Source organism: Neofelis nebulosa, chromosome 1 (genome assembly GCF_028018385.1).
Source record: "Neofelis nebulosa isolate mNeoNeb1 chromosome 1, mNeoNeb1.pri, whole genome shotgun sequence".
Classification (NCBI taxonomy): Eukaryota; Metazoa; Chordata; class Mammalia; order Carnivora; family Felidae; genus Neofelis; species Neofelis nebulosa.
The window spans coordinates 108,638,037-108,654,364 of NC_080782.1; the positions used below are offsets into that span (position 1 = coordinate 108,638,037).

General features: G+C 34.3%; 1 protein-coding gene across 3 annotated transcripts in view; it reads right to left on the reverse strand.

Annotated features, from left to right (window-relative positions):
• RNF180 (ring finger protein 180) overlaps positions 1–16,328 on the reverse strand; it is a 207,369-nt gene that overhangs the window by 162,813 nt on the left and 28,228 nt on the right. The gene's annotated exons all lie outside the window — the stretch shown is intronic.

The window sequence follows — 16,328 nt, forward strand, 5'->3', positions numbered from 1 at the left end:
AGGGGAGGAGCAAAGAGAGAGGGAGACACAGAATCCAAAGCAGGCTCCAGGCTCCAAGCTGTGAGCACGCAGCCCGAAGCGGGACTTGAACTCATGAACCACCAGATCACAACCTGAGCTGAAGTCAGACACTTAACTGACTGAGCCACCCAGACACCCCTCCTGTTGCTTACTTAAGATTTAATATGCTCTTCTTGCTTTCTTACCAAGCTGGAAGCTTACATTATTGATTTTAGACCTTTCTTCAAATAGAAGTACTTACACTCTAAAGTTTCCTGTGACCACTGCCTTATCTGCATCCTACAATATATGGCTTATGCATTTTCCTTTTCACTCAATTTCAAGTATTTCCTAATTTTTCTTGTGATTTCTTCTTTGACTTTAAGTTTTAAAGTACGTTTTTTAATGCGCAAATATTTGAGGATGTTTCAGATAACTTTCTGCTATTGTTTTCTGATTTAATTTCATTGTACCTCAGAGAACATATGTGGTATTACTTTCTTTCTTTAAAATCTAAATAATGGTCCAACAAATGGTATATCTTGAAGAATACTACATTTGCACTTTAAACAAATACCTGTTCTGCTGTTGTTGGATATGTTTCATAAATGTCAGTTGTGTTGTCTAAATGTAATGTTTTCTTACTGAATTTCTGTCTTCTTATTCTACAGAATGTGTAGAATAGTCTTACTCTACAGAATATGAAGAATATTTGTTTATGAAACAAACCCTGAAATTTCCAATTATAATTATGGGTTTATACATTTGCTCTTTAAATTCTGTCAGCTTTTGCTTCAAGTTCTGATATTAGTTACATACATACTTCAAATTGTTATGCATTTCTGGCGTATTACTTCATAATTATGAAAATTATCTCTTTATTTTTAATAGTATTTGTAGTTTTGAAATCTACTTTGCCTGATATTAATATAGCAATTCCAGTTCTCCTTTGATTTATGTTGGGATGATAAAAATGTGTTGTTATTTCATTTTATATTTCAGTGAATTTCTTATAAAAACATACAGTTTGAAATTTGTAATTGAAGCATGTATATCACTTGCATTTAATGTTAATACCAATATGTTCAAGTTTAAATTCAGTATCTTATTTCCTATTTGTCTCATGATCCCTCTTCTGTTTTTCTTCTTTTACTGTCTTTTACTGCTGGCTCTTTAGAGCTAATTATTTCTCCTCTCCTCCTCAGTGGTTGTTCTTTTGTTTACAATATGCATCTTTAATTTATCATAGTCTTCCTTTAAATTATAATATATGACAGTATGTGCAGATTGGAAACTTATGCAGTATACTTTGATTTTTTGCTTCCTATTCTTTGTATTATTGTTTTCACACATTTTATTTTTGCATTTATCAATTACACGATAAACTGTTAACATTCTGCTTTAACAATTGTCCTTTAAGGAAAATTAAAAGGAAATGTACATTTACCAACACATTTACCATTTCAAGATCACCCTATTCAGTTGTATTGATATAAATCCCATTTGATGACATTTTCCTAATACCTGAAGAACTTCCTCTGATAGTTCAAATTTACTGGTGATGAGTACTTTGAGGACATGTTTCTATGAAAAAGTTTTCATTTCACCTTCATTTGAAACATTTTATGTACTGTAAAATTACTCTGTAGTATACAGTCCCCTGGATTTTGTGAAATGCATAGGGTAGATTATACATAACTATGATCAAGATACAAAAACAGTTCCACTATCTTCCTCAAATTCTTTCATGCTGGCCCTTCATAGTCAATACTTTCCTCCCCACTTCCCAATCTGTTCTCCATTCCCATGATTTTATCATGCTGGCTCACCCTGTTCAAGTGGGATAGTCAGTTCAACAAACCTAAAACTTCCCCATCTTCCCCTGAATCCCAGTTCAGCTTCTCCACCTCTTCGACCAGACAGACGTGTATCTAACTCTTTGATGAAGGGGTATAGTTTCTGACACATATTCACAATATCAAGAACAGAGATAATGAAAGCGGCTTAGGTTTCTATTGATCTTCTAGGTTGCCAGCTTTTCCTTGCTATACCCTACTTCACATTTATCTTCCTTTCCTAGCTCTGTCAGTCTTAGCACACACTATGTCCCGGTGTCTTAGGGGTTTAGCTATCTCAGTGCTCCTGTTCCTTCTAGTTACAGTTCTGGGCCTAGCATTTTTTATGTTTTCATTTCAATATAAACAACACATAATGCTATACTAATTTCAGGCGTACAACACAGAGATTCAAAATGCATTATGCTGTGCTACCAAAAGTGTAGCTACCATGTGTCACTGGTACACTATTACAATATCATTGATTATATTCCTTATGTTGTACCTTTTTATCCCTGTGACTTATTCATTTCATAATTGGAAGCCTGTATCTTCCACTCCCCTTCACCCATTTTGCTGTCCCACTAACCCTTCCCTCTGGCAACCATTAGTTTGTTCTGTGTATTTATGGGTCTGATTCTGCCTTTTATTCATTTTTTTTAATTGCACATATGAGAGAAATCATATGGTATTAGCCTTTATCAGTCTGACTGATTTTACTTAGCATAATACCCTTTAGGTCCATTCATGCTATGGCAAATGGCAAGATCTCATCAGTCACTTCAATAAATGGTGCTGGGAAAACTGGACACTACATGCAAAAGAATGAAACTTGACCACACTGTAACACCACACACAAAAATAAGCCCAAAATGGATGGAAGACCTAAATATGACACCTAAAACCCTAAAAATCCTAGAAAAGAACACAGGTAATAATTTGACATTGGCCACAGCAACTTTTTTCTAGATGTGTCTACCAAGGTAAGGGAAACAAAAGCAAAAAACAAACATTAACAAACAAACAAACAAAAAACTATTGAGACTGCATCAAAATAAAAATATTTTGCACAGTGAAGGAAACCATCAATGAAACCCAAAGGCAACCTACTGAATGGGAGAAGAGATTTTCAAATGATATATCCAATAAGGAGCTAGTATCCAAAATATATAAAAAACTTATATAACTCAACACCAAAAACCTCCAAAATGATCCAATTAAAAAATGGGCAGAGGACAAATGGACATTTTTCCAAAGAAGACACCCAGATGGCCAACAGACACATGAAAAGATGCTTGACATCTATCAATAATGCAAATCAAAACCACAATGAGATATCACCTTACACCTGTCAGAATGGCTAAAATCAGAAACTCAAGAAATAACAGGTGTTGACAAAGATGTTGCAGAAAAAAAGAACTCTGGTGCACTGCTGGTGGGAATGTAAATTCGCACAGCCACTGTGAAAAACAGTATGGAGGTTCTTCAAAAAATTAAAAATAGAAATACCATATATCCAATAATTCCACTAACGAATATTTTCCCCTTCCCCCCCTCCAAAAACAATGAAAACACTAATCTGAGCAGACAGATGCACATTTATGTTTATTGCAGCCTTATTTACAATAGCCAAGATATGGAAGCCATCTAAGTGTTGAATGATAGATGACTGGATAAAGATGTGGTGTACATATACAATTCACTCTTTTCTATGCCACATTGTATTGATGTTCCAAGTTAGTAGAATATGGCAAGAAAAAGAAAAGAGACACACAGATAAAAATTAACAAAATAACGAAATACAACTTCACACCCACTAGGATGGCTAATAAAAAAATATTAAAATAAAAAGTACATAAGCACAGGTGAGGACATGGAAAAATGGAACCCTCAAACATTTGCAGTGGGAATGTAAAATGGTGCAGCCACTGTGTAAACAAACTTTGTTGTTTCTCAGTAGGTTAAACAGAATTACCAATTTACTTATCGAGTCTACTCCTGGGTGTATACCCACAATAATTGAAAATAGATGTTTAAACAAAAACTTGTACACATGTTCTTACCAGAATAACAATAATCAAAAGGTGGACGCAACCCATGTATCCATCAACTGATTAATGTATAAGCAAAATGAGGTATATCCATAAAATGAAATATTGTTCAGCTTCAACAGAAATAAAATAGTTATACATGCTATTACGTGGATAAATCTTGATAACATAATGCTGGTAAAAGAAGCCAGACACAAAAAGCTACATAGTGTCTGATTCCATTTGCATGTAATATTCATATCTACAGACATAAATCAGATTAGTAGTTGCCTGGGTTTTGGGGGAAGGGGAAATGGAGAGTGACAGCTTAATGAGTATGGGCTTTCCTCTTGGGAGGATGAAAATGTTCTAGAATTAGACAGTGATGATGGATGCACAACACTGCAAATGTACTAAATATCCCTAGTGGTAAATTTTATGTTATGTATATTTTAGTACAATTTCTAAAAAAAGAACATAGTAACTTTTTTATTCACAGTCAGCATACTATGAAAAATACTAAGGAATTCACCAAAAAAGCTGCCTAAAAATTTGCATAATTTCAGTATACAACATCAACATACAAATTTCTGTATATCACATTTCTGTATATTGACAACAAATAAAAAGCGAAAATGTTTAAAGTATCACTTACAATAGCATAAAAAAACATGAACTACGTAAGTATAAATTTGACACAACATAATTAAGACCTGTCCACTGAAAACTACAAAATACTATACAAAGAAATTAAAGAAGACCTAATTAAACTAAGGAATGTACCATGAAGGCTCAATGTTTTCAAGATCTCAATTCTTCCCAGATTAATCCACAGATTCACCACAATCGTACTCAAAATCCCAGAAGATCTATTTATTAAAATTGATGGATTACAAAATTTACGTGAAAATGAAAATTGACCTAAAACACCCCAACAAATTCTGCAACAGAAGAAGAAAGGTAAAGGCCATACACTATCTAATCTCACCAGTTATTAGATCAATGGAATAGAGTCCAAAAATAGACCTGTATATAGAGTCAATTAATTTTTGGTAAATATTTCAATGTAATGAGAAAAGATGTATTTTTCAATAATTGGTGATGGAACAACTGAGGTTAAAAGAAAACCAAAAAACCAAAACAAAAAACCTTGATGCTTACCTTACACCACACACAAAAATAAAATGGATCAGAGTTCTAAAAAGTAAAAGCTGTAACTGTAAAGTGTCTAGAAGAAAACAGAGGAGAAAACCTTTGAAACCCTGTGATAGGAAAAGGATTCTGAGAACACAAAAACACAAACCATAGAGAAGAGGATATGATAAACTGGATTTCATCAAAATGAAAACAATCTACTGTTTGAAGGTGTCACTAAGAAAATGAAAACACAAACCTATACCTGACAAGAACTTTTTAGCCAGAATATATATGTAAAAAAAAAACCTCTTACAACCAAGTAAGAAGAAAACATAATTAAAAAATAAATGAGTGCAGATTTTAACAGACACTTCACAGAGGGAGATATACTAGTGCTCAAAACCACATGAAAAAGGCAGAACATCATTAGCCCCTGGAGAAATGCAAATTCAAAGCACAATGATACCACTGCACATTTATTAAAAAAGCTAAAAAAGAAGAAAAAGAGGAGGAGGATGAAGAAGAGGAGAAGGAAAAAAGGAACCAGCAATATCAGTACTGACAAAGAGCAAATGAAAATCTTATACATTGCCAGTGGGAATGGCAAATGGCAAAGTTATTTTAGAAAACCATTTGTCAGTTTCTTAAAAAGCTATGCCTACACTTACCACAAGACCTAGCAATTCCTAGCAATAATCAAGAGATATGAAAATATATGTCTACGTAAAGATTTGCATACAGATGTTCATAGCAACTTTATTAAAGCTCAAAACTGCAAACCTCCTAAACGTCCCAAAACAACTATGGCATCCCTACAATAAACAACTATAGGATCCATATAACAGAGAATATTCAGTAATAAAAAGAAATCAACTACTGATAGATGTGGTAACATAAATCAACCTCAAAAACTTATCCTGAGCATAAAAAAACTATATATGAAAGAATACACTTATATTCTCTCTCTAAATATATATACATATGTATTTGTGTATGTGTATATATGTGTATTTTCTACACATATAGCTTCCGTGTGTGTGTGTGTGTGTGTGTATAATATATATATATATATATATAATATATATGTATATTATATATATAGTTTCTCTCTACATATATAGTTTCTATATATAGAAACTCTGGAAAAGACTGAATACTGTACACATTGGCTGCAGGTACATGAATACGTATACATTTGTCAAAACTCATTCAAGTGCGCATTTCATTACAAGTAAGTTACACCCAAATAAAACTGATTTTAAAAATATGAAAGTATCCTTAAGAAAAGTTATTAAGAAACACTTGTGAATCATACAATTTTGTTGGTAAGCTTCATAGGACATATACTACCCTAGTCCTCTCTGTATCTTCAGATAAAAAGACAGCCCCTGAAATACAACAGGCACTTACTAAATGCTTGATGAATGAAAGAAAGCCTATTCTGTGCTCAATTTTTTAGAATTTTCACTGCAGTTATTACCTTTACCTTTCCGAGCCCTATAGTTTTTAAAGTAGTTCCTTCAAGGGGCGCCTGGGTGGCTCAGTCAGTTAAGCGTCCGACTTCGGCTCAGGTCACGATCTCGCGGTCCGTGAGTTCGAGCCCCGCGTCGGGCTCTGGGCTGATGGCTCAGAGCCTGGAGCCTGTTTCCGATCTGTGTCTCCCTCTCTCTCTGCCCCTCCCCTGTTCATGCTCCGTCTCTCTCTGTCTCAAAAATAAATAAACGTTAAAAAAAAAAATTTAAAGTAGTTCCTTCAAACTACTGAAGACTGACACAAATGTGCAAACATAGTGTGCCCGTTTTCCCTTTCTGTATTCTTGAAGAAAATACATTTAAGAACCTGAATTCTTAACAATTTGATCATATATGAGCCAAGGCTCATCATAACAAATTTAAGTGGACTATACAAATCTGTTTATCAAAGAACTTTGGGAAACTATTTGGAAGTGACTCCATAAAAATAAGCAGTCTAGCTTTACCTAAATATTTTGCCTTAGAAACAAAATGAAATTAAGGATGACATTTTTGTAGAATATAATTAATCTCACAAACATCCATACTCAAACACATTAGCCCCTTACATTAGGAGCTGAGAGTTTTTCAGAGTAGTCTAAATGCAATGAATTCTTTAAAAAGCTGTTATCAAGAATACAAATTCGAATAGACAAAGTCATCTTTACTTTGTTATTACATCCAGAACTACTTCTGACTTTTCAAGCTTCTGTCTATATATGAACTAAGTAAATAATTCTACATTGGTACAATAAACAGTAGGATATTAATGTCAAAGTAAGAAATGGCAATCAACCTATGAATATTTATTTCATGATTACTAGACCCAGTGTTGACCACAAAAAGGGAGTAAAAATTTATATGTAATATATAAATGCATATATATACATATATAAATATTTTTATATATATGAATGCATGCCAGGGACTATGCTAGGTACTTTAAATTTATTGTCTTGTTTGTTTATTTCATTGTGAGTATTCCATTAATTTAATCATAAAGTGATTATGATATTTAATCCCCTAAGATTGACCACGATAACTAAGAAACCACCATCAACTACAAACTATAGAGATGCTTTATGAATATTTTTGTGAGAATAAATTGGGAGTCATAATTCTAGGTAGGTAAAAGATATTTTAAAAGGTACTTATGTTTACTGGCTCACTAACATTTATACTGTGTTTACTACGCCCAGGCATTGTTTTAAGGATTTTTACTACTTTACAGATAAGGAAATTGAGACAAGAGAAATTAAGTGACTTTTATGTAACTTGTCCAAGGTCACATATTAAGTAGTAAAGCAAGGATTTCCATCAGGCAGTCAGGCTTCAATACTCCTGTCCTGAGTCACTAAGTTTCCATTGTTACTTTCTGCATGTAATAAATACTACTGTTTTCAGGGCAATCAACTCTCCGTTATCTTTAGCATAAGTATGTTTTAAGGTGATACTACTTTTCCTGAGCCTTAGAAAAAAAGCAAAACAAAAACAAAAAACCTGAGGCATAATTTATTTTTAAGTTAACCAAAACCATTACACTAACTTATATAAGAGGAAAGGTAGATTTAGAAAAAATTCTACGGGGCGCCTGGGTGGCGCAGTCGGTTAAGCGTCCGACTTCAGCCAGGTCACGATCTCGCGGTCCGTGAGTTCGAGCCCCGCGTCAGGCTCTGGGCTGATGGCTCGGAGCCTGGAGCCTGTTTCCGATTCTGTGTCTCCCTCTCTCTCTGCCCCTCCCCCGTTCAGCTCTGTCTCTCTCTGTCCCAAAAATAAAAATAAAAAAACGTTGAAAAAAAAAAAATTTAGAAAAAATTCTACAGTTTCTTCTGATATGGGACCCCCCCAACCTGACCTTTATTTGAAAACTATTAGTATAAACCAAGCACACATTTTTCTCTAAATAGTTGAGTTAAACCACAGTTTCATGCCAAGAGAAACAAAAGGAAAATTGGTTACAGCAACTGATACAGGTGAGAGGAATGTAAAGGCTGGATAAAGACTATATAGTGTTCTGTTTCCTCTTCAGAAAACTTAGAAAGGACCAAGAAAGCCAGTGTAAACAAAGAAGCCTCAATTATAAATAATGAGACTGCCAACTACTTCACCTGTACTTATACACACAGTCCTAGAAAATATATATATTATTCATGATATTTACTTCCAATATAGACTTATAGGTAAAGTAGGACATTTCATAAAATATTATGTTTAGTTTATAAATCTACAATCATCTAATTTTTTAAAAATCATGCAAGTTTATATGATAAGACAAGTTCTCATGAATGTATTTTAAGACAAATGACAAAATGGAAGGATTCCAATGTCAGGAATTTAATGCCTTTCAAGTAATGGCATGAGATGTTATCTCCTAGAAAAAAATCAAACTGAATATTAGAAAAACTGTATTACTAGGACTTAATAAAACCTTACTAGACAGTTTTCTCATGTCTCAAATTTATACGTGAGGGAAGAATGAAAAGTTAACAGCTAATTTCACTTAATGCTGTCAGAAAAATGTTGACCAAGTATTTCATAAATGAAATAATTAGTTTCAAGCAGCAGGGGGAGCTAAGGCATTGTTAATTTGTGCTTTAAGGGTAGGGAATGTTTCTTGTTGCTGTATATACAGAGAACTTCATTTAATTTTAAAATTATAAATTTTATGTGTTATCTTTTTATCATTTAATGATCTTTACGATGCTAATCAAGCAAAACAGGTTAAATGTAAAAAGTTGACATAGACAATTTAATATTCCAAGATGTTTTGAAAAATGTTCAACATTTGGCATTTCCAATGTTAGCAGTAATATTCCCTCAGCTAATTTACCAAAAGTGAGCCAACTATACACTTAACTATTACTGCTATAAACACAAGGAAAAGACAGAGTAACAAACATGTCACTTACATTAACATTATTAACTGAATATTTAAAGTGTCACAAAAGTAAAAGAACCAAATTCTATCACACTGCCCTTTGTTTCTTATTTGGACTCTGAGAAGATACTTCAGGGTGAAAAAAACATTTTTTTTTTAACTCAAAAGGTCGGAATGAATGAAAAAAAATATTAAAAGACTCACTTAAGGGCAGTCTCCCCACATCTGTTGTTGCCTAACTTTCTAAAAATTCACTCTTCACACAATAGCCAAAATGATCTTTTTAAAATTCAGTGGTCATATCACTTCTTTTCAGTAACTTTCCAGCTCTTACAATAAAAATCAAAGTCCTTAATTTGGCTTACAAGACCATAAATGATCTAACTGGTAACTTTTTTTTCTTGCCTCAAATCTTGCCAAAACTTCCTCTTGCTCTCTCAACTCCAATCATGGAAATCTTCTAGTTTCATGGATACGCCACATTCTCTCCAACATAGGTCTTTGAACATGCTGGTCTCAAAGTTTAGAATGTTCTACCTTCCTGTTACAAGCAGTTTCAATTCTGTCTACATACTGTTCTTATGGTTCCCAATACTTTTTCTTCTTGCCACTTACATGGCCAATAAATATTTATGATTGACCACTATCCTGAAAGCTTCACAAGGACAAGGCATCTCTCTCTTCTTGTTTGAATTTCCAGTGTCTATTACATGAACTATTTGTTGTGTCTTACTCGGTTTGAGTTGCCACAACAAAATACCATACAGCTCATGTGGCCTAAACAGAAGACATTTATTCATCACACTTCTGGTGGCTAGAAATCTGAGATCTGAAATCTGAAATCTGGCAGGCAGCATGCTCAGATAGGAGTAAGAACTCTCTTCTCAGCTTGTAGATGACTGCCTTCTAACTGTGGCCTCACATGGGGGACATAAAGAGACATCTGTTTCCTCTTCTTATAAGGCCACAGTCTTTTCAGGCCAGGGCCCCATCCTTAAGATCTCATTTAAATCCTAATTATCTCCTGAAGACGTATCTCCAGATAGTCACACTGGGTAATAAGACTTCAAAATGAACTTGTACAGAGGACTCCATGAAGTCTGTAGCATGTGGAAACTGAGTATGAAATATCTGCTGCCACTAAGGGAACATAAAAATATTTAAAATGTAATAAACAATATAAATATGATTTATTTCAATATGATAGCCATTGAAGGAAAGATATCCTAAGATTAATAAAGTCAGAGGGAAAATGAGCAAAATATGTAGCCAAAAAAATGTGGAAGAGTTGTGTAATCCAATAATCAATTCAACACTCAGTGATTACATTATTGCCACCTTGGTGCTGGCAATGGTGTTTTAAAGCTGAAACACTTCACAGAATGTAACTCAAAAAGAGTCAGACTTTTTCAGTTATAATGCTTTTAAGTGTTGGATTATTCCTCAGTCCCCATTTTCCTCAACTCACTAGAAGCTGGTACTTGTCGCTACAACTCTCTCAACTATAATGAACACTGACCAATGATCTCCTCTTTGCTAAAGCCAATGTACACTGTTAATTGTCATGCAGGGTCTCTACATATGACCAGTTTGTCTGCCACCTCTACACAAACCTTGGGGGCACCTTTTACAGACCAGCACCCTCTGGAATTGTGCAGTGTACAACCTGTACTTTGAAGCCAGTGTCTGTTCTTCGATATCTCCCCACAATATCCAGTGCTATTAGCCAATCTCTCTTCCTAGAAAACATCCATCCTTTGAATTCTGTTAACACTGTATCCTGATTTTCAGTCCTACCTTTCTTGCTACTCTTTTTTTCTACTCTGTGAGCTTCATTTTTTCCATCCATCCTTTAAATACCCTTAGACCCTCTTCTTTCTTACTCCATTCACACTCAGCATGGTGAGCTCACCTACTGTCATAGCTGCACTCTCCACTTGTATGCTAATGACTCCCAAATCCACATTTTTATGCAGATGTTCTCAATCCCACATCCTCAGAATCAGTAGCCTCTTAGACATCTCTATTGGAATGTTCTATAGACCATATAAACTCAACATGTCCAAACTGTATCATCAAAGCTGACTAAAAAACTAAAACTGAGGACACCATCCCTAGCCACTGGCAAAGACTTCACAAATGGAGGGCATTTCTGTCATTTTATTTTTATGTTTTTAGGGTTTTTGTTATTTTGTTTTTGGTTCTTACTTATATTTCATGTGCTGCAGCCCTAAAGGGTAGGGTAGGAGCCCCTTTTCCCCATGTGGGCATTGCAGACTGCCTCGAAATTCCACTCTAAATTCCCTGGTGCATGCCTTCCTACGTGCTGGTGGCTGGAAACTGAAGTTCAAATGTCCCAGATTCCCTTACAGCTCAAGTTCCACATATACCTAGCTTCCACCAAGCTGATACACCCACTCACTATTAGGAAAGCTACGTGATGACTGCATTTGTGCTTTGTTTTGAAGGTATTTGACTATTCTGCAGCACAAGTTACTGTGATCCCAGTATCCAGTTTTTAGTTTTGTGGGGGCTGAGAGGCAGAGCGTAACCTCCATTTCCTGGCATTGGACAGGGCTAAAGAAGTGTGGTTCTCAAGCCAAAAGCTATGGACTTTAGGTTCTGTCTCCCTAGGTTCTTAATCTTCTAGGTTGTTCTGAAGGCCATTTCACATCTGTGTGGGGTGATGAAGACAGGAGACAGAATCTGAGGTTTGCTCAAGGTGAGGAGATTCTAAAGGGGAACACCTACATAAAGTTGGGCTATAACCTCAGTTTAAGAGTGAACAAGCAATAAATCTGGTGCTCAGAGGAACACAGAAGAAAACTTGCTAATGTCAATGTGAAAGGAAAGGGAAAAAAAAATCTTCCCCTGAGGGCACAGAAGTATTTCTTAAACAAAAAGTACAAAACATAAAGGACATGATTAGTAAGTTCAACTACAGTATATTATGAATTTCTGTTCATGAAAAGATACCACAAGGAGTGAAATACAACTTCTACAAACTGGCAAAAGATATTTAGAATAAAAAAACAGGTATTCGTATTTAGAATACACATAGAACTTCCAAAAACCAAAGCAAAACCACCTAAAAACAGGCAGAAAAGAAGACATTTTACAGAAAAGACAAATGGCCTCAGAGATGACATGTTAAATGCTGGCAAGGATGTGGAGTGACAGCAATGCTAAACCATTGCTCATGGCACTGTCATCTGAAAAAAGTTTAGCGCCTCCCAGTGAGGTTGGAATATGCACATACCCTAGGATGCTGTGACTTTATTCTTAGAAATACACTCCTGCAAATTGGCAAAAGATATTTACAACAGAAAATATCTGTGTCAAGACATGTAGAAGAAAGCTCATAACAGCACTGTTTTTAAAAACAAAACAAGATAAAACTCAAATTATCAAAGGTGGAATGAATTACACCAGAATACTGCATTACACAAAAGTGAAAATAAGTGGTAGTTATACTGAACGTGATAATTTAAGTAAAAGCAACAATTTCTGGAAGAATACCTACTTACAGTGTGATTTCATTTACCGAAATTAAAACAACACAATACTTCCAGAAATAAACACAATTTATTTTATACCCATGTTTTTAATTGTAGTGTAATAGGCAATAAAGATAATAGGTAACAAATTTAGCATTCTTTCAGCATAGCATCTGAGAAAATTATGTTCAGATTCCAGTATTTTATTTTATAATTTACTTTAATTAAAACAGATCTTTTATTCACCTTCAATATTTTTATGAAATGTTTCCATTTAAAAATGTAAAGTGTTTCTATAATTTAAAGAAAGACTGAAAAAGAAGTTAATACCAATATACCCACTACCCAGTTTAGTAAAGACAAACACGATTACCACTTTAGAAGCCCCATCAGGACCCCTGATTACATACTCCTCCTTTCTCCAGACTTAACAATGATACTGACTTATTCCTAAGCCTAGCTTTTATTTTATTTATTTATTTATTTATTTATTTATTTATTTATTTATTTATTTATTTTTGGGACAGAGAGAGACAGAGCATGAACGGGGGAGGGGCAGAGAGAGAGGGACACACAGAATCGGAAACAGGCTCCAGGCTCCGAGCCATCAGCCCAGAGCCTGACGCGGGGCTCGAACTCACGGACCGCGAGATCGTGACCTGGCTGAAGTCGGACGCTTAACCGACTGCGCCACCCAGGCGCCCCAGCCTAGCTTTTAATAGATGTTACATATGTAGGTGTTATTTTACATGCATATTAGATATTTTAATATATTTTATTTTACATAAACAATGAATATATATTTTTATAAATATGTATTGAATATAAATTATTTTATATAAATATATGACAGTTTCAATAGTTTTATGTGTGTGTATATGTATTTATATATACATACATGTGTGTGTGTGTACATATATATGTATACATATACATTTTATTTTAAATATAAAGCTACAGAGACGAACAACAGATCAGTAGTTGCCTGGGGCTGGGCATGGGTGCAGGCAAATAGGCCTGAGGAAACTTTCCAGGGTAATGGCAAGGTTTTAAAACTGTACTGTAGTTGGTGGTTGCCCAACACAAATATTTACTGAAAATCATTTAATCATATTCTTACAATGGGTGAACTTTATGGTTTACAAGCATGTGTGGGTATAGTTTTTTTCTCCTTCTGGGAAGCCTTCCATGACTAGCCCAGGCAGCAGTTTGTTCACATCTCTCTGTTACCGTACTTATCAAATCAGTCTACACCACTTGACCTGTTTTGAACTAGAGTTTAAAGCTCCTAAAAAATAATAATAAAATGAAACAAAGCTCCTAGAGGACAAGAATATTTTTTGTATTCCGTACCAGTTTCTTCCACAACCCATCCCAATACATCCTAAAGTAGCACCTAGAATTTTCTCGCTCATTAAATAACTGTTAAAGGAATTAATGACTGGGAGTTCTGCAGGTAAATGGAAGTAGCAGCCACTCTATTGACAAAGTGTAAGACTGTATGATACCCTGAGGGAGGAGCCAAAGCAGCAAAGTGAGTGTGGAGTTTAGAGTACTCCCTTTGGACCCTCAATGTCAGGTCCAAGTGTAGCTGCACTGCTTAGAAAAAGTACAAACTGGAGCAAATTATTTAATTGTCTGTGCCTCAGTTTCCTTATCTATGAAATGGAAATTATCTTCCTCAAGACAATCTATTCTTATAAACTATAAACAATAAATAATACAAAACATTTATAACAATGCCTGACCAATAAACACAAAAAAGGTACTTGACATCAGTAATCAGTAAGGAAATGCAAAAATGCAAATTAAAATTATAACGATATACCAATATACATCTAGCAGAATGGCTAAAATTACAATCTGAAAATACCAAGTGTTGACAAAGATGTAGAACTGGAATTGTCATCATTGTTGTTGGAAATTAATATTCACCCTAGAAAACTAGTAGCAGTTTCTAAAAAAAAAATATTAAAACATACCCACTCTAATGATTCAGGAAGGAATACTGACCAATGAAGTTTGGGAAGATGCAGCCTGGAACATGAGTGAAGGGAGCTGTAACTAACTTTCCAGCAGAACCCTGGAAAACTCCCTAATTTAGATTCTGAATGATGAAAAAAAGCAGGAATGAGAAGGCCTAGTTACTGCCTTTTAGGATTACAGTTGAGATCTGTAAGCCTGTAAAGTGAATTAATATTTGTAAAGCATTTGGAAACAATACCTGACATAGCATGTTATACTAGTGTTTGTTAAATAGATTTAAAAAAAAAATACCTCATCTGTGCCCCCCAGAATTCATTCCTACATATCAAACACAAGCACAGAAAGTTTTTTACAAAAATACTGACAGTTTTATTCATAACCCAAAACTAAAAATTCAAATGCCCATTCACAGAAAAAAATAATAAATTGTGGTATATTCATCAATAGCATATACTCAGTAAAAAACACTAACAACAAACTACAAACACAAAACACGAATGAATGTCTAAAACATTATGCCGAACAAAATAAGTCAGGTACAAAATAATACATACTGTCTGATTCTATGTGAATGAATCAAGGTTAAGAACAAGCAAAACTATCTATGGTGATAAACATCAAAATAGTAATTGTACTGTGAGAAGGAGAGGAGAGAATTGGCTGGAAAAGGGCAAGAGAACTTTCTGGAATGATGGAAATGTAGACCTTGATCCGATTCATGGCAGGACTGAAAAAATTTATGAAGTTGCATACTTAACTTTTTTTACTCTAGGTAAATTATACCCAACAAAATACTCTTAGCATGACCAGTTTTTCTTTCCCAATTAAAATGCTTTGTCAGTTTTTAAAAAGTATCTGTTATGTAGTTAAGTATCTAAACCAAAATGATCTACTATTATCAGTTCCAGTTGGCTAATTTGTTAGACTTATGAGGAAATAATCATAATTACACATGGCTGAGGCAAAAAAAAAAAAAAAAAAGAAAAAAAAAAGAAAGAAAGAAAAAAGAAAACAAACTAACAAAAACCAAAACCTGAGTATCTCTTGAAGAAGGAGAAGTGAATAATGACAGGTGATTACAGCCACTCTCTTTGTTGAAAGGAGAACTTCCTATAAAGTCTATGGATTATGATCTAGTCTGCACCTCTTTCATACTGCCTCTTTCATAATGCTCTTAGACAAGTTTAGGGCTTTTAGTTTTGTTGCTTAAAAAGCCTTTATTTTTGCCAGGATGACCAGTTAAATGCTTTTAAATATTATTCAGGTTTTCCTACTGACTCTGAATTATACATGAACTTCCTAGGCCCATACTGAATATTAAACACATACACACATATGCGTGTGTGTATGTGTGTACATATATACACTATATACACAGTTATATATATATAAAACTTATTTTATTTTATATACACTCTATATATATACACACACAATAAAATAAGTTTTCCATT